This window comes from Canis lupus, chromosome 4, assembly GCF_003254725.2.
Source record: "Canis lupus dingo isolate Sandy chromosome 4, ASM325472v2, whole genome shotgun sequence".
Classification (NCBI taxonomy): Eukaryota; Metazoa; Chordata; class Mammalia; order Carnivora; family Canidae; genus Canis; species Canis lupus.
The window spans coordinates 62,315,930-62,340,498 of NC_064246.1; the positions used below are offsets into that span (position 1 = coordinate 62,315,930).

The 24,569-nt window shown below is 37.0% G+C and overlaps 1 pseudogene; it reads left to right on the forward strand.

Annotated features, from left to right (window-relative positions):
* Positions 1-275: 275 nt before the first annotated feature.
* Positions 276-23,661, forward strand: LOC112651644 (microtubule-associated protein RP/EB family member 1-like; annotated as a pseudogene).
* The last annotated feature ends 908 nt before the right edge of the window (positions 23,662-24,569 follow it).

Sequence of the window (24,569 nt, forward strand, 5' to 3'; positions counted from 1 at the left end):
GCAATTCCCAGAGTATGTGAAAGAAAGAAAAAAGGCAAAAAGGATGGATGTTAGTTTAGGAAGGACTCCTGAATGAAAAATTTGGAAATGCATCTATATTTCAACAGTAGGGAGGTTTTGAAAATTGATTTTTATTTGAGCATCATTTGGATTTCATCAAACAGTAGAGTCATAGTAATATAGGTAAAAGAAGTCTCCAGAGATTCTTTAGGCCTTCCCCTCCTTCTCCAAGATTCTAGTTAAAGACCAAAGACAATCTAACCTTTTAAGTCAACATGCCAATGAAAACAGCAGTTTCCAAGGCTTGGCAAAAGGTTTGATATTTATTTAAACAAAAAGAGGCTCTTTCTAAAATTATCTCCAACTATATGAAACTATGAGTCACTTTTGTACCTCTAGAAAGAACTTAAATGACATATATGAGCATTTAGGTAAGAAGCTTTGTATTAGAGATTAAAAATTTTTAAACAAATTGCTTTCTTTTCACATGGTTTTATAACTATGAACGTCTTATATGTTTTTAGTTGGGGAAAAGAATGAGTTTCTTTGGAAAGGGGCAAGGCAGGAAATCAGTAATGATTCATACCACTTTTTCACATGCTTCTCTGACGAGTTTTAATCACAAATCTGTGTCCACTTGTATAACAAAAACATTAAAAGAGGGTGTTTTAAACTGCTTCTTTTTATTAACCATGTATTTGGTCTTGTAAATAATACACGCAAGGACATCCTTGTTACGTCAGTTGGAAAACAGTGATTAACCACCTAAGCTGTATAACTAGGAGACAAGGATGTCTTGCAATTTTATATGTACTTCTTAAATAGCTATGTGTTTTCTCTTGTGCTATTTAATTTGATTTAGGTACTTTAAATTTTAGAATTCCTTTAATTGTTTTTGAATGTTAATGATCATTTCTATCTTACTCTACATTTGATGGCAATTTTTAGGACTCTAAAGATAATTTTCTATGCCACAATAGTCTTTTGAAAGAAGGGCACATTTATTTGAAAGAAATACACTGTTATTTTTAAGCTCCCTTGATACGGTTTTACTTTGGCTTTCACTTAAGTCTAATTCCTTTTCCCCTTTGTTTCTATTGGGATGAGATAATCTTAGGTTTGTAGAGTCTTGTGTTGGAAATGACTATGACTACACAGACATAGCATAATATTTAGTAGGAAGAAGAGAAAGAGAAATATCATTAGTAACGTTCACTAACCATTTGAAAATACTTAAGTCCTACATAACCAGAGAGGAAAATGCCTCTTAACATATTTATTATTAACTTGGGTGGCTGAAACATAGTATGTGCACAAAATTATGAACCTAAATTGAATAGGAAGAGAGGAATGGAATTTAAAAATTATGACAAGTGGGAGAAATGGTTAAGGAGGCTAGATGCATTAACAATGGCAGTAATATAGGACATTTATGAATAAGAAAATTACTTCGAGGTAGACAGCTCAACAGATGAGTAGGATAGCATGTGAATATAGTACATACTTCAGTAGGAGCCTATGGAGTTGAGCAGGGATTGGAGATCTTTTTCTGTAAATATTTTAAGCTTGGGGGCCATAAAGTCTTTGTCATAACCGTTCAACTTGGCAGCTGTAGTTGAAAGCTGCCATGGATAACATGTAAATGAATGGATGTGAACGTGTTCCAATAAAACTTTATCAGCCTGAGGGCTGTAGTTTATCAATTCTATTCTATAGTATATAATTTTTTTATTAACTTTTTTGTAGATCAAGAAATTGCATAATGTTTGCAGCAACTTCTGGGAATCTAAATAATGCTAAATGCTTAAAAATGTATATGGAAGAGTCAAGGGACACTGGAAACTGCAGAGATTTTTGTGGGTAGGAATAGAGTTGACTCCAGTTGACACTACCTTGAGTACATCTGCTGCAAATACCAGGGAACCACTTGGGAGAAAAATCAGTGTCTGTGACCCATTCTGTTTTCATTTCAGTGAATATTTCAGCACATAGCCTGTGCTGAGGACCTACATAGATGCCCTTTATATTGGCATTGTTAGGAGCCTTCCAGGTCTGATAGCCAGCATATCTCCCAGTAATCAGGAGAGATGATGTTCAGTTCTATTTTAGTTAACACAAACAGACAAGCTAACAAACAAACACAAAACATCTCCTTTTGATGGTTTGTAATACTCTTAAATGTCCTGAGATAGAAGATGGAGCCCTTGACACCTGGAGGGGTGATGGTGGAGAAGAGAAATCTGCATTTATACTGAGATGTGATTAAAACAGGGCTAACTTAACCCTCCTACCCCTTATCAAGTGGAAGAGGAGTAAGATACACCCTCTATAATATTCTTTGACTTCATAATTCAATTCCATTGTAGGACTCTATACTAAGAAAAATCTTAGAAAGACTGCTAAAGATTTATATATAATATTTTAATTTTAGTTTCATTTATTAAACCAAAAATGTAAAGAGGTTAAATATCCAACAGCAGGAAAACAGGTAAATATGTTATGCTACATATGAGACAAAATAATATATCCTTTTTTAAAAATAAAGATTTATTTATTCATTTTGAGAGAGAGAGAAGAGTACAAGTGGGGGGAAGGGCAGGAGAGACTCTTCCAAGTAGACTCCTTACCGAGTGAGGAGCTCTGTTCCACAACCCATGAGATCATAATCTAAGCTGAAACCAAGAGTTGAATGCTCAACTGAGTGAGCCACCCAGGCATCCCTAATATGTTGTCTTTTAAAACTGTTTTTTGAAGACAATTTTATGATAGGCAAATTCTTAATATGATTTTAAGTGAATAAAGAAGAAGACATATGATCCTAATTTTAAAACTTTTAATTCCAGTATAGTATAACAGTTTTACATAAATTTCAGGTGTACAATATAGTGATTCGGTGATTCAATACTTAAAGTAGTCATCAACTTAGGTTCCTGAGTGACAATGAAGAGCTGAATTCCCCTGCTGACCTGAGTACTCATCTAGAACTGTCACTTAAGGGAAAAAAAATGCATATCTATGGTGCTCATCTATCATGGTTGTGCCTAATAGAAAAATAAGTCCATGTGAAACACCCACTGGGGATTGCCAGAAACATTTGGTTGGGAGCAGAGATGACGTGTTTTATGGGAACCCAAAGATGTTCATAAATAAATAGGAATATAAACTAAAATTTATAAAATTAAAATTTTAGTTATTATTTATGTTACCACGTTTGCATCCACATGTTGAGGTCTCAGGAAGCTTGGGCTAACACGTATTTTAAAAATTTTATACTTTAGCATATATTATATTTCTTAATTGGGAGAGGTAGTGAAAAAGACAAACATATACATGAAAAATTGGAAAATATAAGTAAATTAAAAAATAAGGAGCAAAGAAAGCATAGAAATATAGTAAAGTATACATTGTATAGAAGGTAGAGACCTAGTAAAGATACGAGGCACATAAGCCACTGTGTCTTACATAGTTCCTGAAAACTGAGTGTAAATTAATTCTGATTTTACTATCAACCAGGTGATTAGTTAAATGATTAACACACCAATTTCTGATATGTGCAAATGTTTCCTTTGGCAATTAGTTCTGAAAGAAATTTCTCATTGGATTTTCACATAGGAAGCAATGTCCTTAGCAATATCCGCAAGAAAATACCAGAAAGGGTTTCACAGTGCTGCCTCTAGGTTAACTAAAAAGATACTGAATCAAAACAAATCTTAGGCAGAGAAAATCAAGAGAGTTGGAGGTGCACCTTGACAACAGAACATGGGAGATGATGGCCCCACTTGATCCGGGAATTAAACCTATATCTAGAGAAATGGTTGGAATCTATGTCCTTCAAATTGTCTTTATTAATATCCTTGCTCTACAGGAGGCTTTTTTTTTTTAACATGTTGAGCAGCAGGTTATTTTTAGGAACTTTCCTAGAAACTGCTGTAAACTCTCATTTTTTTTTCCATTTGCCCACATAACTGCTAGAAAATATTATCTTTTCAGTCTTGTGAGATTACCTCTTATTGACAGAATTTAATCCAGAGCCGAGCCATAGTTAAAAAGGATTTTGGGAAATTTATATCTGGGCATTTCCCTTGCGATAGTAAGAACATAGAGGAGGAAGCTATAATGTGAAATGGATAACAGACCATCTAGAACACTGCAAAATATTAGGTGGCAGATCTCCAATGGCAAGTCAACAAATAGAAAAGCAAACCAAATTGCCAACAATAGGTAGTTATTATTTTTTTTAAGATTTTATTTATTTATTCATGAGAGAGAAAGAGAGAGAGAGAGAGATAGAGAGGCAGAGACACAGGCAGTGAGAGAAGCAGGCTCCATGCAAAGAACCTAACGCGGGACTCGATCCCGCATATCCAGGATCATGCCCTGGGCCAAACCACTGAGCCACCCAGGGATCCCTTATTATTTGTTTTAAAATCACCTTTAAAACAAAATTATATGTAGGGATGCCTGGGTGGCTCAGTGGTTGAACATCTGCCTTTGGCTCAGGGCATGATCCTGGGGTCCTGGGATTGAGTCCTACATTGGGCTCCCCATGGGGAGCTTGCTTCTCCCTCTGCCTGTGTCTCTGCCTCTCTCATGAATAAATAAATAAAATCTTAAAAAAATTAAATGTAGAAATATTTGTATGTAAATGCAAAGGAAAAAAATACACACCAGTATGAGAATAAAAGTTTGGGAGTAGGATTTTATAGGACCAAAAGAGACTTGTACATTATGTTATCTGAAATTCATGCATATATGGTCAATTAATTTATAGCAAAGGAGCCAAGAATATATAATGAAGGAAGGACAGTCTGTTCAGTAAACTGTGTTGGAAAAATTGGACAGCCACAAGCAAAAATGTGAAACTAGACCACTATCTTATACCATACACAAAAATTAACTCAAAATGAATAAAGACTTGAACATAAGATGTGAAACCATAAAACTCCTAGAAGAAAATGTAGGCAGTAAGCTCCTTGACATAGGTTTTGGTGATGATTTTGTTTTGTTTTGTCTTTGTTTTTTAAAGATTTTATTTATTTATTTATTTATTTATTCATGAAAGACAGAGGAGAGAGAGAGGCAGAGACACAGGCAGAGAGAGAAGCTGGCTCCATGCAGGAAGTCCGATGTGGGACTCCATCCCAGGACTCCAGGATCATGCCCTGAGCCAAAAGCAGATGCTGAGCTGCTGAGCCACCCAGGTGTCCCGATTTTTTAATCTTATACCAAAAGCAAAAGCAACAGAAGCAAGAATAAACAAGTAGGACTAGGTCAAACTAAAAAGCTTCTGCACAATAAAGGAAGCCATAAAAAAAATGAAAAAGCAAAAAAAAAAAAAAAAAGAAAAAGCAACCTATTGAATAGGAGAAAATATAAATCATGTATCAGATAAGGGGCTGATACCCAAAATAGATAAAGAATTAATGCAACTCAATAGCAAAAATCAAATAATCTCATTAAAAAATGGGCACAAGACAAACTGTGGAAGGAGCCTCGGTGTCCATCGAAAGATGAATGGATAAAGAAGATGTGGTTTATGTATACAATGGAATATTACTCAGCCATTAGAAACAACAAATACCCACCATTTGCTTCAACGTGGATGGAACTGGAGGGTATTATGCTGAGTGAAGTAAGTCAATCGGAGAAGGACAAACAGTGTATGTTCTCATTCATTTGGGGAATATAAATAATAGTGAAAGAGAATAAAGGGAAGGGAGAAGAAATGTGTGGGAAATATCAGAAAGGGAGACAGAACATAAAGACTCCTAACTCTGGGAAACGAACTAGGGGTGGTGGGAGGGGAGGAGGGCGGGGGGTGGGGGTGAATGGGTGATGGGCACTGAGGGGGCACTTGACGGGATGAGCACTGGGTGTTATTCTGTATGTTGGCAAATTGAACACCAATAAAAAATAAATTTATTATAAAAAGATAAAATATTGTGCTATACTGTTCTCATCTAAAAAAAAAGGTCACAAGAGCTGAATAGACTAAAGAAGACATACAGATGGCCAACAGGTACATAAAAATATGCTCTAAGTCATGAATCACCAGGGAAATGCAAATCAAAATCACAATGAGATATCACTTCACACTTGTTAGAATGGCTGTTACCAAATAGACTAGAAATAATGTGGATGTGGAGAAAACAGAACTCTTGTGCACTATTGGTGAGGATGTAAACTGATGCAGCCATTATGAAAGCAATATGGAGGTTCTTCAAAAAATTAAAAATACAAATATCATATGATTCAGAAATTCCATTTCTAGGTATTTATCTGAAGAAAACAACTCAAAAAGATATATGCATCTCATGTTCATTGTAATATTATTTACAATAGCCAAGATATGGAAACAGGCTATGTCTATTGATGGAGGCATGAATAAAAAATGTAGTATGTATTTATACATGCATACATATATGCATATACACAATGGAATATTATTCAGCCATTAAAAATATTGAAATCTGACCATTTGTGACAGCGTGGATGGACCTTGAGGGCATTAGGCTAACTGCAATAAGTTAGAGAAAGACAAATGCCATATGATTGTTCTTATATGTGGAATCTAAATCACGACAATAACAAGAGACAAACTCATGAAGAACAGATTGAAGATTGCCAGAGGTGGGGAGCTGGGGGAAATGCGTGGAGTTTTTGTTTTTTAATTACTTTTTAAAGTTTATTTAATTTTTTTCAGTAGTCTCTACGCCTAACATGGGGCTTGAATTCACAATCCTCAGATCAAGAGTTGTCAGTCAAGTGCCCATTTTTCAGTTTAAATAAATTGAATAATAATAATAAAAGAGGAGATTAATTTCTTATTCTACATATCTCACCATACAACAGGCATCGAACTCATGGTTCACTCACAAGCTTTTAAAATGTCAGATGCCAAACAGGACATTTATGATTAAGAATCTGGGTCTGGAGTTGTCTACTCAAAACTTGAGTTGGAACCAATAACAGCTGATGTTTGAAAGAAACAAAATTGAGTCAACTAAAGAGAATAACTAATCCCATGGATTTAGGCCTTAGAACCTTGGGATAGGTAATACATCTGGCTCAGAATAATTCATACAGATGAATTTTCTAGTTGTGATATGCCATTCTTATCATTTCAGTTACTGTCTCTTGTCTTTGGAAGATGGGTAACATTCATTCAGTTGATTTAAATTTATTTGGTGCTCATTATGCTGGTTGTGATTATCCTGTTATATTTAATGAATCTTGAGAGAGGACTATATATATATTTGTTCATGTTAAAAGGAGGGCCCCTATAGCTACATGTGGGGCCCCAGGTACATTAGAGCAGTCAGGTAATATATCCCTTTCAATATATTTCATTTAAAATTGTAATGCCTGGAACATTCAGTTAAAAATGTTTTTTTTATGACTTGTTAATTTTAGCTATTCTCACTCGTGTAAAGTGGTATCTCATTGTGGTTTTGATTTGTATTTCCCTGAGGACAAGTGATGCGGAGCATTTTTTCATGTGCTCAGCCATCAGAAAGGATGAATACCTACCATTTACATCAACTTAGTTGGAACTGGAGGGTGTTATGCTAAGTGAAGTAAGTCAGTCGGAGAAAAAAGCTTATCATATGATTTCACTCATATGTGGAATATAGAAATAGTGTAAGGGACCATAAGGGAAAGAGGGGGAAACTGAGTAGGGAAAAATTATGGATGAAGACAAACTATGAAAGACTTGTGACTCTGGGAAACAAATGGAGGGTTGCTGAAGGGGAGGTGGTTGGGAGAATGGGGTAACTGGATGACGGGCATTAAGGAAGGCACATGATGTGATGAGCACTGGGTATTATAGTATATGTTGGCAAATTGAATTTAAATAAAAATAAATGAAATATATTTTTAAAATATGAAATTTTGTGTATTCTATAATTAAAAAAATAAATGGAACTATCCTGGGTTAAGTAGTACCTTAACATAGTAATAGCTTAAACTACTAATTTCTATGATAGGATATTCTGTGATTACTCTGAAGTCAATGAATGGCAGAAAACTTTAGTTCAATTTTTGCATTAGCACTATATGATATGACTTTGGAAAAGTAATTTCATTTCCTTTTTCTTTTTTTAGGATTTATTTATTTATTTGATTTTAGAGAGAGAGAGAGAGCATGAAGTTCAGAGACAGAGGGAGAGAATCTTGAGCAGATTCCGTACTGAATATGGAGCCTGACTCAGGGCTTAATCCCATGACACTGAGATCATGACCTGAGCTGAAATAGAGTCGGACGCTTAACCAAATAAGCCACCCATGTACCCTTAATGATTTGATTTTCTTAGAACTCTGTTTTCCCAGTTGCAAAATAAGGGATTCTATTAGAGAATTTCTAAGATCCCTCTCAGCATGGATAGCCTATGATTCTAGGATTTGTTAGAAATATTAGAAGCATGGAATAGTTCTAGGTGTGTGAGAGGAAAAGGCACAATATTGCTGGTCTTTGGGAAGCAAGAGGAAGTGCCCCAAATTACTGAGGATTCAGAAATTTAACCTGTGAGCAGTTGATGGTAACTTTTGCATACAGTAAAGTTTTGCTGAAGTTCAGCTTTCTTTCTCTTTCTTTCTTTCTTTCTTTCTTTCTTTCTTTCTTTCTTTCTTTCTTTCTTTCTTTCTTCTTTCTTTCTTTCTGTTGTATTCATTTGTTATGAGAGATGCACAATGAGAGGCAGAGACCTAGGCAGTGGGAGAATCAGGCTCTCCTCAGGGAGCCTGATGTGGGACTCAATCCCCAAAGCTGGGATCACACCCTGAGCTGAAGGCAGACACGCAACCGCTGAGCTACCCAGGTGTCCCATGAAGTTCAGCTTTCTTTCTATAAGACACTTGAAGTTACCCAGAGATATTTATTCTTATGTCTATGAACAGGGATTATATTCAGATAGTTTGTAACAAAATTACTCTATGTGCTATCTTTGGAGGGCATCCTTTCTGATTGTTTGGGTCAATTCTTGTATGGATTGTTGAATACTAATCCTAGCCATACATCATACTTATACATCTAAAGAGGTATATATAGTCCTTTCTTGTTTCCATTAGGAAGAACCTAGACGTTGAGTCTTAAGGTTTTACCATTTTCTGCTATTAGGGGATCAAATTTTGCAAGCAGTTTATGTCAGAGCTGAAGATCCACCTCTCAGGAATGAAAGACTGAAAATGAAGGTGAATATCTTTCCAGTAAAAGTGAAACTAGACTTCTTATTTATACAATCCAAGGAGAGTAAATACATAAGGGCCAAATATATCAGTTGAAAGAAGTCTATTAGTAAAAAAGCATATTAGCAAAATTAGATGTAATGATCTAAGTTTTTTGTTATCTTTGTAATAATGATATACTTTCATACCATTTCTTGGGCAGTATTATTAACTTTTGACATTTACTAAGTATCATTTATGTCCTCAGTACTGCATGCTATATAACAGAGTCTTTTAGAGATGGTATTATAAAAAAATTCTAAGAAACATACTTACAAAGACTGATAACCCATGCATTGGGGCCAAAAGGGGATTTTGTATGTTCATGATAGGAATAGTCAATATAATTAAGATGTTAATTTTTCTCAGATTGATTTAGAAAGTCAACTCAAACCTCCAGTCAAAAATATCAGCAGACTCTTTTCTTCTTCCTTTCCTTTCCTTTCCTTTCCTTTCCTTTCCTTTCCTTTCCTTTCCTTTCCTTTCCTTTCCTTTCCTTTCCTTTCCTTTCCTTCTTTTTCCTTTCCTCTCTTGGACAAACTGATTCTAAACTTTATGTGGAAACGCAAAGGATCTAGAGGACAAAAATGGAAGACATACAACCATCTAATTTCAAAACTTATGATGAAACTCCAGTAACCAAGATAGTGTGGTATTAGTTTAGTGTAAAGATAGACAAATAAATAAGTGGTACAGAATAGAAAGTTCACAAATACACACCATGCATATGTGGCTAATTGATTTTCAGAAAAGGTATTAAAACAACTCAATGAGGAAAAAATGATCTTACTTCACATTATATACAAAAATTAACTCAAGATAGATCACAGACCTAAAGAGCTAAAACTAGAAAATTGCTAAACAAGAACACGTGAGGGCAACCCCGCGGGCGCAGCGATTTAGCGTCGCCTGCAGCCGGGGGCGTGATCCTGGGGACCCGGGATCGAGTCCCACATCGGGCTCCCTGCATGGAGCCTGCTTCTCCCTCTGCCTGTGTCTCTGCCTCTCTCTCTCTCTCTTTCTCTCTCTCTCTCTGTGTCTCTCATGAATAAATAAAAAATAAAATCTTAAAAAAAAGAACATGTGAGAAAATCTTACAAAACAATTCAAATGGTGAGCTTTTTGAGGCTGACCCACTCCATCATTTATCATTTATCATTTATCATTTATCATTTATCTCTTTTTCCTCAGTACCTAGCACAGTGTCCAGCCATAGGAAGTATCCAAGGAACGCTGGAACTCAGACCTAGATTTGTTCTTGTATTTCACATCCTTGGTGTATTCTCTCAGGGTTAGGTTCCACTCCCTTTATACTGCACTAGTGGAGAACCGGGAGCTGCATAAGCCTCAGCCCCCAAAGGAATTTGCTCACAGCACTTCTGAAATGAAAGAAGGGGGTTTCCCAGTCTTGGCCCATAGTTGATATCTCCTCAGTTCCTAACTGATCCTACTCTAGATTGGACCTGGTAATGCAACCTCGTTGGCCACCCAGGTTGAGACTCTGAGAAAATACAGTGAACTAGAGTGCTGAGGGTTATCAGTGAAAAGGTGGTTCATCCCAGGGTAATAGTTGTTCCACAGGATTATAGTGAAGGGCACTTAAATTACCATAAACAAGTAAAATATTTATTTTTAAAGAATGCACAGGAAGGACATGATGCTATTTCTTAAGAAGGGGAGACTTTGTTCATTTCCTGTTCTCTGAATTAGAGATCTCTAATTTCTTTTACTCATAACCTAGACAGGTCCTAGAAACACTGTAATTGAGAACTTTTTTGTCTTTCCTCCTTTTAAGTCTCACCATTACGCTAGCTATTTTCTAAGCACTAGTGGCATCTTCATTTAAAACTTTAACTAGGGACACCTGGGTTACTCAGTGGTTTAGCATCTGCCTTTGGCTCAAGGAGTGATCCCAGGGTACTAGGATCAAATCTGTCCCGCATCGAGCTCCCTGTGGGGAGCCTGCTTCTCCCTCTGTCTGTGTCTCTGCCTCTCTCTCTGAAATAAAATCTTAAAAAAATAAGACTTTACCTAATCTAGTCTGCATTGGAGTTAACACTAGATCTGAGTCCTCCTGGGGATCTGTTGTCATTTAGCAATAGAAGTCCTATTTTTCAACAGGAATATATGGACCGTGGTTTCTCACCATGCTCAGAAAAGCATAAAGAAAAATAAAACCATAAAGAACTCACCTTGTCCATTTTTGAACTTCAGATCCATATGCCCTCTTAGTAGTATCCTAAGCTTCACATCTTTTTTCTTGATAGAGTTTCATTCCCTTCCCTTGTGGTTTATACATTATTTTGTCTTATAGGAGGAGATGCTTTACTTGCAAGCATACCTTTTCTTCATGTATCACCAAATGAGTACTGCTAGATAAATTACTTTTAATTCAGGTCAAGGTTTACTCTTAAAACTAGAGGGCTTCATCCAGAAGAGGGCCTATTCCAGGATCTAGAGTTATTTTGAACACTCTCCACCATAAGTTGGCACTTGGCTAAGTCTACTCCTTATGCTTTAATGGTTATATATGAAAATCATTTGAGCAAGATCTATGATAATTATTAGATTGTTATATTTGAAGAATCCCTGATAACTAAGTAATTTATTCCTTTCTCCAAAATGACTGCATTTATCTGCTTGGATGTTGTATAAACATTCATTTAATTTTGAGAGTAAATTAGCAAAGGATTATCTTCAGGCAGCTAGAGGGGTGCATGTGTGTTTGTATATATATATATATGTATATATATATATACATATATATATATGCATAAAGCATAAGAACCTGAATAAGATTTTATTTGTATTTTTTGTTATTGGTTCCCAGGAATAGAGGGTCTTATGAATTATAATTCTTATGAATTTTCCCTCAAGGGAAAGTTACACAATTATGATTAAAATGTAGCATTCAGAGAGGTCTATGTTAAGCATTCCTCAGCTTTATCAGGGATACCCTGAAAAGCACAGTGGCAGGAGTAATTTTTTTTAAACTATGCCAACCTGGAAGGGTTCTACCATTTACTTTTTGATATAAACAGATTCTGTCCAGCACTTACCAACAACTTGACCTACATTTTGTAGTACAACAAAAAATTTCAGTGAAAAATAGAAACCAAGAGTTCTGGATTTAAAGCTAGAAATATTTAAGACAGGGAGTGTTTATAGGTACTTCTTTCTGTTTATCATCTTAAAATAGATGCAGTACCAATGAAGGTTCTAGGATTTTATTTTGGCCCACATTTAAAATGTTCTGAGTAAATGCATGTGGTTTACTTTTGCAATGTTTACAGAGCACAGTCAAATAGCATTTAATGTCTAGGGTTAACCTCAAAATATTATCTGTTTTACTGAAGTAGAGTGTCGTATCCTGAGCAGGGCAGGACAGTAGGTGCATTTATTCTGTGAAATTTTTTCAAAGCCAGTTCCATGAACTCTACTGAAACTCCAATCCTTAGTTCAGTGATAATTATTTATAGTAAATGGTATTTATTATTCTCTTATGTTTGGACTTTGGGTAGAGGACAGATACTGTTGAATACATTGAAAGGGTTTCAGGAAAATAAGGAAGGAAATTTCTTTTCCTTTTAATAATGCAGCACTTGTAGGAATGTAGGCTATATGCTTTAGGCCAATGATCAGTTATGCCTAGTTATAGACAGTGATGATTTTGTTGGGCCAATTGTCTGTTATCTCAAGAATAGGGAAATATGCCTGGGCAGGGGGCTGCTGGGGATGTTTCTCTAACCTTTCCTCAAAGTAGGAAGCTATTGGGTGTTGCCTGGTACTACCTCCAACTCTGAGGAGACCTTACTTTTTCATAAAGATATGGAGCCTTTCTTTATAGGATTCAAATTCTATTATGATGTTCTCTAGTAAAAAATTACAGAAAACCTCAGAGTGTCTGCTGGCTCAGTTGGTAGAACATGAGACTCCTGATCTTGGGGTTGTGAGTTCGAGCCTCATGTTGCATACAGAGATTACTTTAAAAAAATAACAGAAAATCTCCTTTTATGTAAGCCCTTTCTTGTTGACTAGGGACAGTTTCTCATCTTCCTCTATTCCTTTTAACTTTGAAATATATAGGGACTCTATTTTCCCTTTATTTTTTAATTAAAAAAAGATTTTATTTATTTATTTGTCATGGAGAGAGAGAGAGAGAGAGAGAGAGAGAGAGAGAGATCGAGAACGCATAAGCAGGGGGAACAGCAGGCAGAGGGAGAACAGGCTCCCTGCTGAGGAAAGAGCCCCATGTAGGGCTTGATCCCAGGACCCTGGGATCCTGAACTGCTGGGATCCTAACCTGAGCCAAAAGCAAGTGCTTAGCCTACTGAGCCACCCAGGAATCCCTTTTATTTTGATTTTAAACCAGAAGGAAGTAGAGATAGAGTAACAGAAGAACAAATTTCTAAATAACAGAGAAGCAGCTTCTTTTATAAGGCTGAATTTAAAACATTCCCCTGAGTTTTTGGCTAGGGCATTTTTGGGCTGCCTGAACATATTTACCAGTCCACTTGCTATGAACAAAGTCACCAGTATGCGTTTATGGATGCATCTATTTCCTTTTTGTCTGTGTCATCAGGCCATGAGAGCTCTTTTAGCTTAGTTACTTAAAGTCAACGCACAAAAACAAATTCTCATAAAATCGACTGGAAAAAATTAGAGAACCCATAGCTGATTAAACATCTTATTAGATTAATCTATAAGAATTTAGATACATGTAATTATACATGTTAATTTGTATAAGGATTAGTGTTTATAGCATTAAATAAATACTGACCCACCCAAGTGCAAAGCAAATCAGTTTGAGAGCAAACTAAATGTTTTTTGGAGATGTTTTCAGACATACCTCAGAATCTACTGCTTGGTAACTTTTGCTTAAATGTGTGTATGGTGGTTATTTTATATGTCAACTTGACTGGGCTAAAGGATGCCCAGATAACTGGTAAAACATTATTTCTTATGTGTCTGTGAGGGCATGTTTTTAGAAGAGGTTAGCATTTCAGTTGGTAGGTTGAATAAAGAAGATTGCCTGCACCGAAGTGGATGTGCATCTTCTAATACATTAAAGGCTTGCATAGAACAAGCCAATAGAGGAAGGGTAAATGTGCTCTCTGCTTAAGCTGGGATATCCATCTTCTCCTAACTGTGGGCATCAGCACTTCTGGTTATCAGGCCTTCAGATAGGGACTGAATTATACCACTGGCTTTCCTGGTTCTTCAGTTTGTAGATAGCAGATTATGGGTCTTCTCAACTTTCATTATTGCATGAGCCAATTTCTATAATAAATCTCTATATCTATATCTAATCTATCTTACTAGTTCTGGTGTGTGTATGTGTGTGTGTTTTCAAGATTTTATTTATTTATTCACGAGAGACGCAGAGAGAGAGAGAGAGAGAGAGAGAGAGAGAGAGAGAGATGCAGAGACACAGGCAGAGAGAGGCAGAGAGAGAAGCAGGCTCCATGCAGGGATCTGATGCAGGACTTGATCCTGGGACTCTGGGATTATGCCCTGGGCCAAAGGCAGATGCTCAACCACTGAGCCAATAGCCTTCCCTGTTTTCTGTTTTTTAGAATCCAGATATAGCACATAAGGTATAAACAAAATCACTCAACCTTAAACCCTCATTTTAGGGATGTCTACTGGTTTATTTTCATTGTTTTTTTGAAAAGTAAAGTATATTACAGTGAAGTAAGACATACTCTGATTGTGACTTTAGAAATTATTTATACGTTTATTGGAAATATATCCAATTGAAACAACGTAAAAGTTCAACACTAAGGCATTGGTTATATATATTAAGATGATTAATATAATATTAAGCTGTTTAATAAATATAAATATAATTAAAATAGTATTGCCAATAAATATTTACTAATATAGAAATATCTTCATAAAATATTGCTAAACTTAAAAAGTCCACTTAAAACAAATAAGCATATATATTGTAACACTCAAAAGAGGGAAATTTACATACATAAGAAAAGTTCTAGAATAGCATTATTCTATTTAAATATATTACAAGTCACAAATGCATTTAAAGTTTTCTAGTAGCCACATTAAGACAAGTGGAAAGAAATAATTGAAATTAATTTTAATAATATATATTAATGGACAAAATATATATTTTTTAATAATAAATTTATTTTTTATTGGTGTTCAATTTGCCAACATACAGAATAACACCCGGTGCTCATCCCGTCAAGTGCTCCCCTCAGTGCCCGTCACCCATTCACCCCCATCCTCCTCCCTCCTCCCCTTCCACCACCCCTAGTTTATTTCCCAGGGTTAGGAGTCTTCATGTTCTGTCTCCCTTTCTGATATTTCCTACCCATTTCTTCTCTCTTCCCTTCTATTCCCTTTCACTATTATTTATATTCCCCAAATGAATGAGACCATATAATGTTTGTCCTTCTCCAATTGACTTATTTCACTCAGCATAATACCCTCCAGTTCCATCCACGTCGAAGCAAATGGTGGGTATTTGTCGTTTCTAATGGCTGAGTAATATTCCTGTATACATAGACCACATCTTCTTTATCCACTCATCTTTCGATGGACTCCGAGGCTCCTTCCACAGTTTGGCTATTGTGGCCATTGCTGCTATAAACATTGGGGTTCAGGTGTCCCGGAGTTTCATTGCATCTGTATCTTTAGGGTAAATCCCCAGCAGTGCAATTGCTGGGTCGTAGGGCAGGTCTATTTTCAATGGAACAGAATAGAGAACTCAGAAGTGGACCCTCAACTTTATGGTCAACTAATATTCGATAAAGGAGGAAAGACTATCCACTGGAAGAAAGACAGTCTCTTCAATAAATGGTGCTGGGAAAATTGAGCATCCACATGCAGAACAATGAAACTAGACCACTCTCTTTCACCATACAGAAAGATAAACTCAAAATGGATGAAAGATCTAAATGTGAGACAAGATTCCATCAAAATCCTAGAGGAGAACACAGGCAACACCCTTTTTGAACTCGGCCACAGTAACTTCTTGCAAGATACACCACGAAGGCAAGAGAAACAAAAGCAAAAATGAACTATTGGGACTTCATCAAGATAAGAAGCTTTTGCACAGCAAAAGATACAGTCGACAAAACTAAAAGACAACCTACAGAATGGGAGAAGATATTTGCAAATGACATATCAGATAAAGGGCTATAAAGAACTTCTTAAACTCAACAGCAAAGAAACAAACAATCCAATCATGAAATGGGCAAAAGACATGAACAGAAATCTCACAAAGCAAGACATAGACATGGCCAACACGCACATGAGAAAATGCTCTGCATCACTTACCATCAGGGAAATACAAATCAAAACCACAATGAGATACCACCTCAACCAGTGAGAATGGGGAAAATTAACAAGGCAGGAAACCACAAATGTTGGAGAGGATGTGGAGAAAAGGGAACCCTCTTACACTGTTGGTGGGAATGTGAAATGGTGCAGCCACTCTGGAGAACTGTGTGGAGGTTCCTCAAAGAGTTAATAATGGACAAAATATTAACTGACAAAATTATTAATGATATTTTATATATTTTTGTATAAGAGAATATTTCACATGTTTTTGAAATTCACTGGGTATTTTACCATTAGAGCACATTTCAGTTTGGACTAGATATATTTCACATGTTCAGTAGTGTCATGTGGCTAGTGGCTACCATCCTGAACTATGCAAAACTAGAAGAACATGCATCAAAAAATTAATAGTGGCTGTCTATAGATGGTAGAATTATGAATTTATATTTTGCTTACTTATATTTTCTAGTTTTTACAATAAACATCTATTACTTTGATAATAAGTTTAAAAAATCCATGTTTAAATAAGTGTTTCATAAAGTGTGGTGAAACGTCCATTTGCTTATATCTCCAAGAAGTCCTCTAATGGAGGAAGATATAATAATCTGTGTTTACAAGACAGTTGAAGTTTATGAATTGAGACTCAAATCAGTACTATAGGTAGTCAGGGGACTGTATATGTGTGTGCATGTGTGTGAATGAAGATGGTGTGTGAAGAGCTTTCTGTGAACCCTGACAATTCCCACAGTCATGCATTGTGGCAATTCCCATAGGATACATGGTGGCCCTGAGGCATGAGCAACATAGCCTTTCATTGAGGATCATTAACCTGAAGTGATAGTCCTTAACATCAGTCAGTTCCATTTTTCTTCACTGGAGTATCTTCATATTTGTTAGCCCAGAATGACCCACTGTACTAAACACAAAATCAGGCTAGATAGTTCTTGGGTTGAGTTCTAGAGGTTAAACATGAATATTTCAGAGCAGTTGGGGCCAGTTTCCCATCAAAAGTAACCTCTTGGGAATTTGGAGTACTCAAGTATTAGCCAAGTTAGGGTCTAGTTCAATATTCCTCTGAAATGACACACTGGAATTATTCTGTCAGAGGGAGCTATGGAATGTACCCTACCACGTGATCAGAAAGCCCTGAACTGTAAACAGTGAAACTTTTAGAATGCCAAATGGAGTCATATGGAGATCAGTGACACTTTATATGCTATCATCTTAGTGGCCTCATAACAAACACTGTATTCATTAAAATTGCACTTGAGGTACCTTGACCTATGTCAATGATGGGCTAAAATATTGGACTAAATAATTTCTAATTCATTTGGCTTTTATTATACTAAAGTTAATCATAAAAACTCATATGGTATTAATGCCTGTGTCATAAGTCCTTTATCAAATTTCTACCCACAATTCATTATTAATTTTTCAGGAGATTCCCAGATGTTCTGGGGATGGAGTTATGGCAAACATGAACTGGTTCCCCAAGGTTATGCTTAGAGCAGTTTGAGCCAATCTGACAACCTCATGTGCTTTTAAGTATAAAGCACCTGCCAAGCCACATGTGCACCAGACCACTGGAATTCCCTGGCATTGTTTTCCTGAGCAGGAGGCTAAGGTAGTGGGGTACTCATAAAAGCACTCAGTATTTCTTTCTTTTTGTTTTAAAAATAGAACATTTCTACAAAATAAGCCTCATCTCTGGTTTCCAAACCATAAAATTCTGAAGCAAGTTCTTTTAGGAAGTCACTGTATTTCTGAATGAAACTTCATCACTAAGTCCCATCATCCTTTTCTTTTTTTTTTAATTAAATTCAATTTGCCAACATATAGTATAACACCTAGTGCTCATCCCATCAAGTGTTTTCCTTAGTGCCTGTCACCCAGTCACCCCATCCGCCCCCCACCTCTCTTTCTGCAACCCTTTATTTTCCAGAGTTATGAGTCTCTTGTGGTTTGTCTTCCTCTCTAATTTTTCCTCCAGTTTCCCTCCTTTCTTTTATAGTTCCTTTCATTATTTCTTTAATATTTTATTTACTCATGAGAGAGAGACAGAGACAGAGACAGAGACACAGAGAGAGAGACAGAGAAACAGAGAGGCTGAGGGAGAAGTGGGCTCCGTGCAGGGAGCCTGATGTGGACCAGATCTCTGGTCTCCAAGATCACACCCTGGCTGAAGGCAGCGCTAAACCGCTGAGCCACCCAGGCCGCCCCGCTTTCACTATTTCTTATATTCCACATATGAGTGAAACCATATGATGGTTGTCCTTCTCTGATTGACTTTTTCACTCAGCATAATACGCTCCAGTTTCCATCCATGTTGAAGAAAATGATGGATATTCATCCTTTCTGTCTCATCATCCTTTTCAACTGTTGCAACTCTCTGCAGAGAGTCTGATGATCCTTAGCAAAACCATTTTACTTAGTGAAGATACTAACGTAAAATTAAGGAGATACAATACCTTTATTTGGGCCACAGGAATTAATTGGCATTTTTTAGCCCCCTCCACCCCCCTTTTTTTTGACTTAATGGCACAGTAGCTATGACACTTAACTGCTCTGTTCCCTGTAATAGAGAACAGGGGAATGGAAAAATTAGTCTCTCTTCTCTACAAGTATAGTCACAGAAAACTTATAACCTATCAAGCCTAGGACTTGGAAAAGATAATTGGGTGATCCTTGTTTACTAAAGATTTTGAAACTACTTCATATCAATTTAGGTAGGCCAACTGCTTTAATGCAAGTGTTGGGTAGGGAATAGGTGGGCAGTATCCTTCCTCCACACAGTCATTCAGAAGTCCAGGACAATGGAGGCCTTGCCAATTTCAGTATGCAGATGATCCAGGTTTCCCACTAGGGGAATAGGGCAGAGAGGAAAATGCATAGGAGAATTTTATGGACTGGAATTGGACATGGCATGTAACATTTCCACTCACTTTTCATAAGTTAGTATTCATTTATATAGTCTCACCTAACTGCAAGAGAGACTAGGAAATGTAGTCCCTGGCTGGGAATCAATTTTCTTTTATTTTTTCTTTTTTTTTTAAATTAAGATTTTATGTACTAATTTGAGAAAGAGATAGAGAGAGTGCAAGAAGAGGGGAGAGGGAGAAGCAGGCTCCTGGCTGAGCAGAGGACCCCATCTGGGTGGGGCTTGATTCCAGGACCCCGGGATTATAACCTAAACCAAAGGGAGACACTTAACCAAATGAGCCCCCAGGTGCTCCTGGGAATCAATTTTCAAATAATCTTTACACTATGGATGAGGGGCCATAAATTTTTGCTTGACAATTAGTTAGCTATCACTGTTTAATGCTCTGCCCTTTTCCTTTTGAGAAATTTAGGCAGATGAAAAATTAGAGCTAACAGATTAAAGAGAACAGATCATTTCCCCCAGGAATAGCCTTAATGATGGTACCTTCACCTCAGCTGTACACTGTCTCCATGAAACTTGCATAGAAGAGATTGAAGAAGAAAGGAGATGGGAGGAAAGAAGGAGAGAAACACTGAGGGGAAAAGATGGAAAAGATAGTAAAAAAATATGATGAGGTGATAAGAAGATAAGATTGTACTACACTGGATATTCTTGGGGATTAAAAAGAGTTTCCAGCATTTTACATCTCTCTTATTTCCTTATTGTGCCAGAAGACAACTTTAGGTAAGCTGGGCTCTGGGTTCCCTTTACTACAGACATGTTCTAGTAATAGTGGGTTAGTTGTTTTTATCACTACACTAATGAAAAGATAATCCATTTGCAAATGATTTGCAAACTACACAGGATTATCTGATTGTAATTATGATGGGTTTTAGCATTAGACATAATACACATTTTTAAAGGTTATATTGCTGGGCTAAATGAGAAAATCACAATTTACTGATTGCAATTCCATTTTACTAAATAATGTATTGATGTGTAAAAATTCATATAGGTAAAGACATACATCCTCAGTGTGTAGCTTGATGGATTTTCACAAAATGAATGTCAAGAAACATAACATTACCAGCATCCAGAAAATCCTCCTGTGCCTATTCCTTGTCATTATACTCTCTTTCTCCAGAGATACCTTAACTTTCTATAATTCGAATTATATAGTATGGATTTTTTGTGACACAATTTATATTGTTGCATATGGCAGTAATTTGTTAACTATATGTATATTCTCTCTCTCTCTCTCTATATATATGTATGTAATATAGTCATATATATTCAAGAGTATTTTTTTTTGTTTCCAGTTTTCAGCTATTATGAATAACTCTGCTAGGAACATCTTTGTACATGTCCTGTTGTCTACAGAGGTACACATTTCTATTCAGTATTTACCTAATAATGAAATTTATATCTCATTGAATAGGCAGATATTCTCTTTCAGTAGATACAGCTAAGCACGTTTTCAAAGTGGCTATAATAATTCACCTTCCCAGTAGCAGTGTATTCAAGTTCCAGTTTTTCCACATCCTAGCCAGCACTTATTGTTAATCTTCTACTTCCAGTCACTCTGATGGATATATAATGGTTTCAGATTTTCTGGTGATTAATGAACTCAAGAGCCCTTTCCTATGTTTATTAGTCATTTGGGTAACTTCTTTTGTGAAGTGCCTGCTTATGTCTTTTGTCAATTAAAAAAATGTTACTGTTTTTTTTTTTTAAACAGTAAAAAAATGTTTTTCTTATTGCTTTGTAGGAATATGTCATCTGTTCTGGGTATGAGACCTTGGACAGATGTCTACATGCACATATCTTCTTTCATTATTTGGTTCATTCTTTTTTTAATAGGTCTTTAAATATACAAAAGTTACTAATTCCACCATCATTTTCTTTAAGAATAATGCCTTTTTGTGTAATGTTTAGGAAATCTTAGGGTGCCTGGGTGGCTCAGTTGGTTAAGCATCTGACTCTTGATTTTGGCTCAGGTCTTGATCTCAGAGTCGTGCAATTGAGCCCCATGTCAGGCTCTGCACTGGGCGTGGAGCCTGCTTAAGATTCTCTCTCTCTCTCTTTCTGCTCATGTATACTCTCTCTCTATTGAAAAAAATCATATTACTTTAATAATGTATAGAGTATACTTTTTTAAAGGACTTTTATTGTGCCACCTTTCATATGTAAATACACAATCAAATTAGAATTGATGTTTTAATATGGTATGAGGAAAGTTCAAGCTTAATGCATTTTGAGTCAACTGGATATCCAATTGACCTAACATTATATATAGAAAAGACTCTTTTTTCAACACTTGTAGTAGTGCCGTGTTGTCTTGCTCAGATTCCCGTTTACCAGGTAGTGCATCTATGCTGTCAGATGCTGTGTCAACAGTTCATGGCTGATGCTCAGACAACTGGTTCTTTTAAAAAAAAAAAAAGATTTTATTTATTCATTCATGAGAGACACACAGAAAAAGGCAGAGATATAGGCAGAGGGAGAAACAGGTTCCCTGCAGGGAGCCTGATGCAGGACTGGATCCAGGACCCTGGGATTACAACTTGAGCCAAAAGCAGATGCTCAACCACTGAGCCACCCGGGTGTCCCCAGCTGGTCGTCTTTTAATGGGAACCATCTACCCCTGGCAGTTACATCTCCACTGAGGATGTTCCTGAGCCAGTGAATGATGAATGTAGGAGCATAAAAGCCTGGCTTTTTTCCTTGGGAAGGGTTAACCTGTGTTGGGTTTATGCTTCTGAGCCTCATCCTGTGGATTAAACTATAGCTAGCTTTCATCAAAGACTGCACCTTTGCGTGCCTCCTTCTCCTTTCCTAATTCTGCCTAATTCTCTCTATATAGAATTTTTTTCCTGAAGGGCATTGTCTCAATAAATCATGTATACTACAAACCTGGAACGAGACGAAGGCAGAATCGAAGCCGGGCACAGGCAGTGGACGCGGTCCCACCGAGAGCCGAAGATGCAGTGAACGTATACTCAACGACCGTCACCATTGATAACCTAAGTCGACATGATATGCTGGCCTGGATCAATGAGTCTCTGCAGCTGAATCTGACAAAGATTGAACAGTTGTGCTCAGGGGCTGCCTATTGTCAGTTTATGGACATGCTATTCCCTGGCTCCATTGCCTTGAAGAAAGTGAAATTCCAGGGTAAACTAGAGCGTGAATACATCCAGAACTTCAAAATACTACAAGCAGGTTTTAAAAGAATGGGTGTTGACAAAGTAATTCCTGTGGACAAATTAGTAAAAGGAAGTTTCAGGACAATTTTGAATTTGTTCAGTGGTTCAAGAAATTTTTTGATGCAAACTATGATGGAAAAGACTATGACCCTGTAGCTGCCAGACAAGGTCAAGAAACTGCAGTGGCTCCCTCCCTTGTTGCTCCAGCTCTGAACAAACCGAAGAAAACTCTCAGCTCTAGCAGGGCAGCTCCACAGAGGCCCATTGCAACACACAGAACTACTGCAACCCCTAAGGCTGGCCCGGGTGTGGTGCGAAAGAATCCTGGTGTGGGCAACGGGGATGATGAAGCAGCTGAATTGATGCAGCAGGTCAATGTATTGAAACCTACCATCGAAGACTTGGAGAAAGAGAGAGATTTCTACTTTGGAAAGCTAAGAAACATTGAATTGATTTGCCAGGAGAAAGAAGGGGAAAACAACCCTGTATTGCAGAGGATCGTGGACATTCTCTATGCCACAGATGAGGGCTTTGTGATACCTGATGAAGGGGGCCCACAGGAGGAACAAGAAGAGTATTAACAGCCTGGACCAGCAGAGCAACATCCGAATTCTTCACTCCAAATCATGTGCTTAACTGTAAAATATCCCCTTTTATTATTCTTAGAGGACTCACTGGTTTCTTTTCATGAGCAAACAGTACCTCTTCTTAAAGTGCACTTTGCAGAAGTTTCACCCCTTTTCCAATGAGTTTGAGTTAGGAGCTTTTACCCTGTAGCAGAGCAGTATTAACATCTAGTTGGGTCACCTGGGGAACAGAGAGGCCGACCATGGGGCTCACTGTGTGGATGCTGGTAACACTCACTGCTGGAGAAGGTGCTTTTATGTCATACACTGAGGTGGAGTCCTCAGTAGAGAAATGTAAAGACTGATTTGAATTTCAAGCTAATGTGAAATCTTGGCAGAGAACGTTTTAATAAATAAATGCCTTAAGAGTATTTTTAAAAAATAAATAAATTATGTTTACTACAAACCCTATTTCAGGCTCTGTTTCTAGGGAACTTAACCTAATACATTTGTTTCTAGAAGAGGGACGTACACTCTAAGAATGGGATCCCAGGTTGGATCATTTTCTGTCAGTATAATAGAAATGCCTCATCATCAGTTGCAATAATCTATTATGATATGTAGTAGAAGTACAACTGTTGAGACTTCTACCTGTGGTGAATGGGAATGTGTATAGGGGAAGAATTTGCACTGGCTTGTTCAGTATCTCTGGCATTTGGAAGGTAGCAGAGAAAGAATATAAGAATTGTGAAATTGGGTGGGTATTGTTGATTGCCATTGAAAAGAGAAAATCATAGGCTCAGGACAATCCATCACAAATTTCATGCTAAGTGTGAGAGTTAGGGGACAGCTTACATAGCTTTCAAAGTGATCTCATTTTCTACTAGTGAGGGAGAGATGGAGATGAAGATCAGGCATAGAACCTCATTTTTAAGAGTGGCAGAACTTTGGAAAAGGCTGAATTCTCAGCCTAGCCAAATCTATGCTAAAGATAAGTGCCTGATAGGGGATCTCTGGGTGGCTCAGTGTTTGAGCACCTGCCTTCAGCCCAGAGCGTGATCCTGGAGTCCCGGTATCGAGTCCCGGGATCGAGTCCCCACATCGGGCTCCCTGCAGGGAGCCTGCTTCTCCCTCTGCCTTTGTCTTTGCTTCTCTCTCTCTCTCTGCGTGTGTGTCTTTCATGAATAAATAAATAAAATCTTAAAAAAAAGTGCCTGATAAAGAGTGAGACCTTAAGACCTGATATGATTGATGTTATCTTGGTACATAAACTTGAGCATGCAGATTCTCTTGTGCTCTCTATGTTTACAGATGTGGCATCAACTTTCGACTGTTGGAAAACAGAGT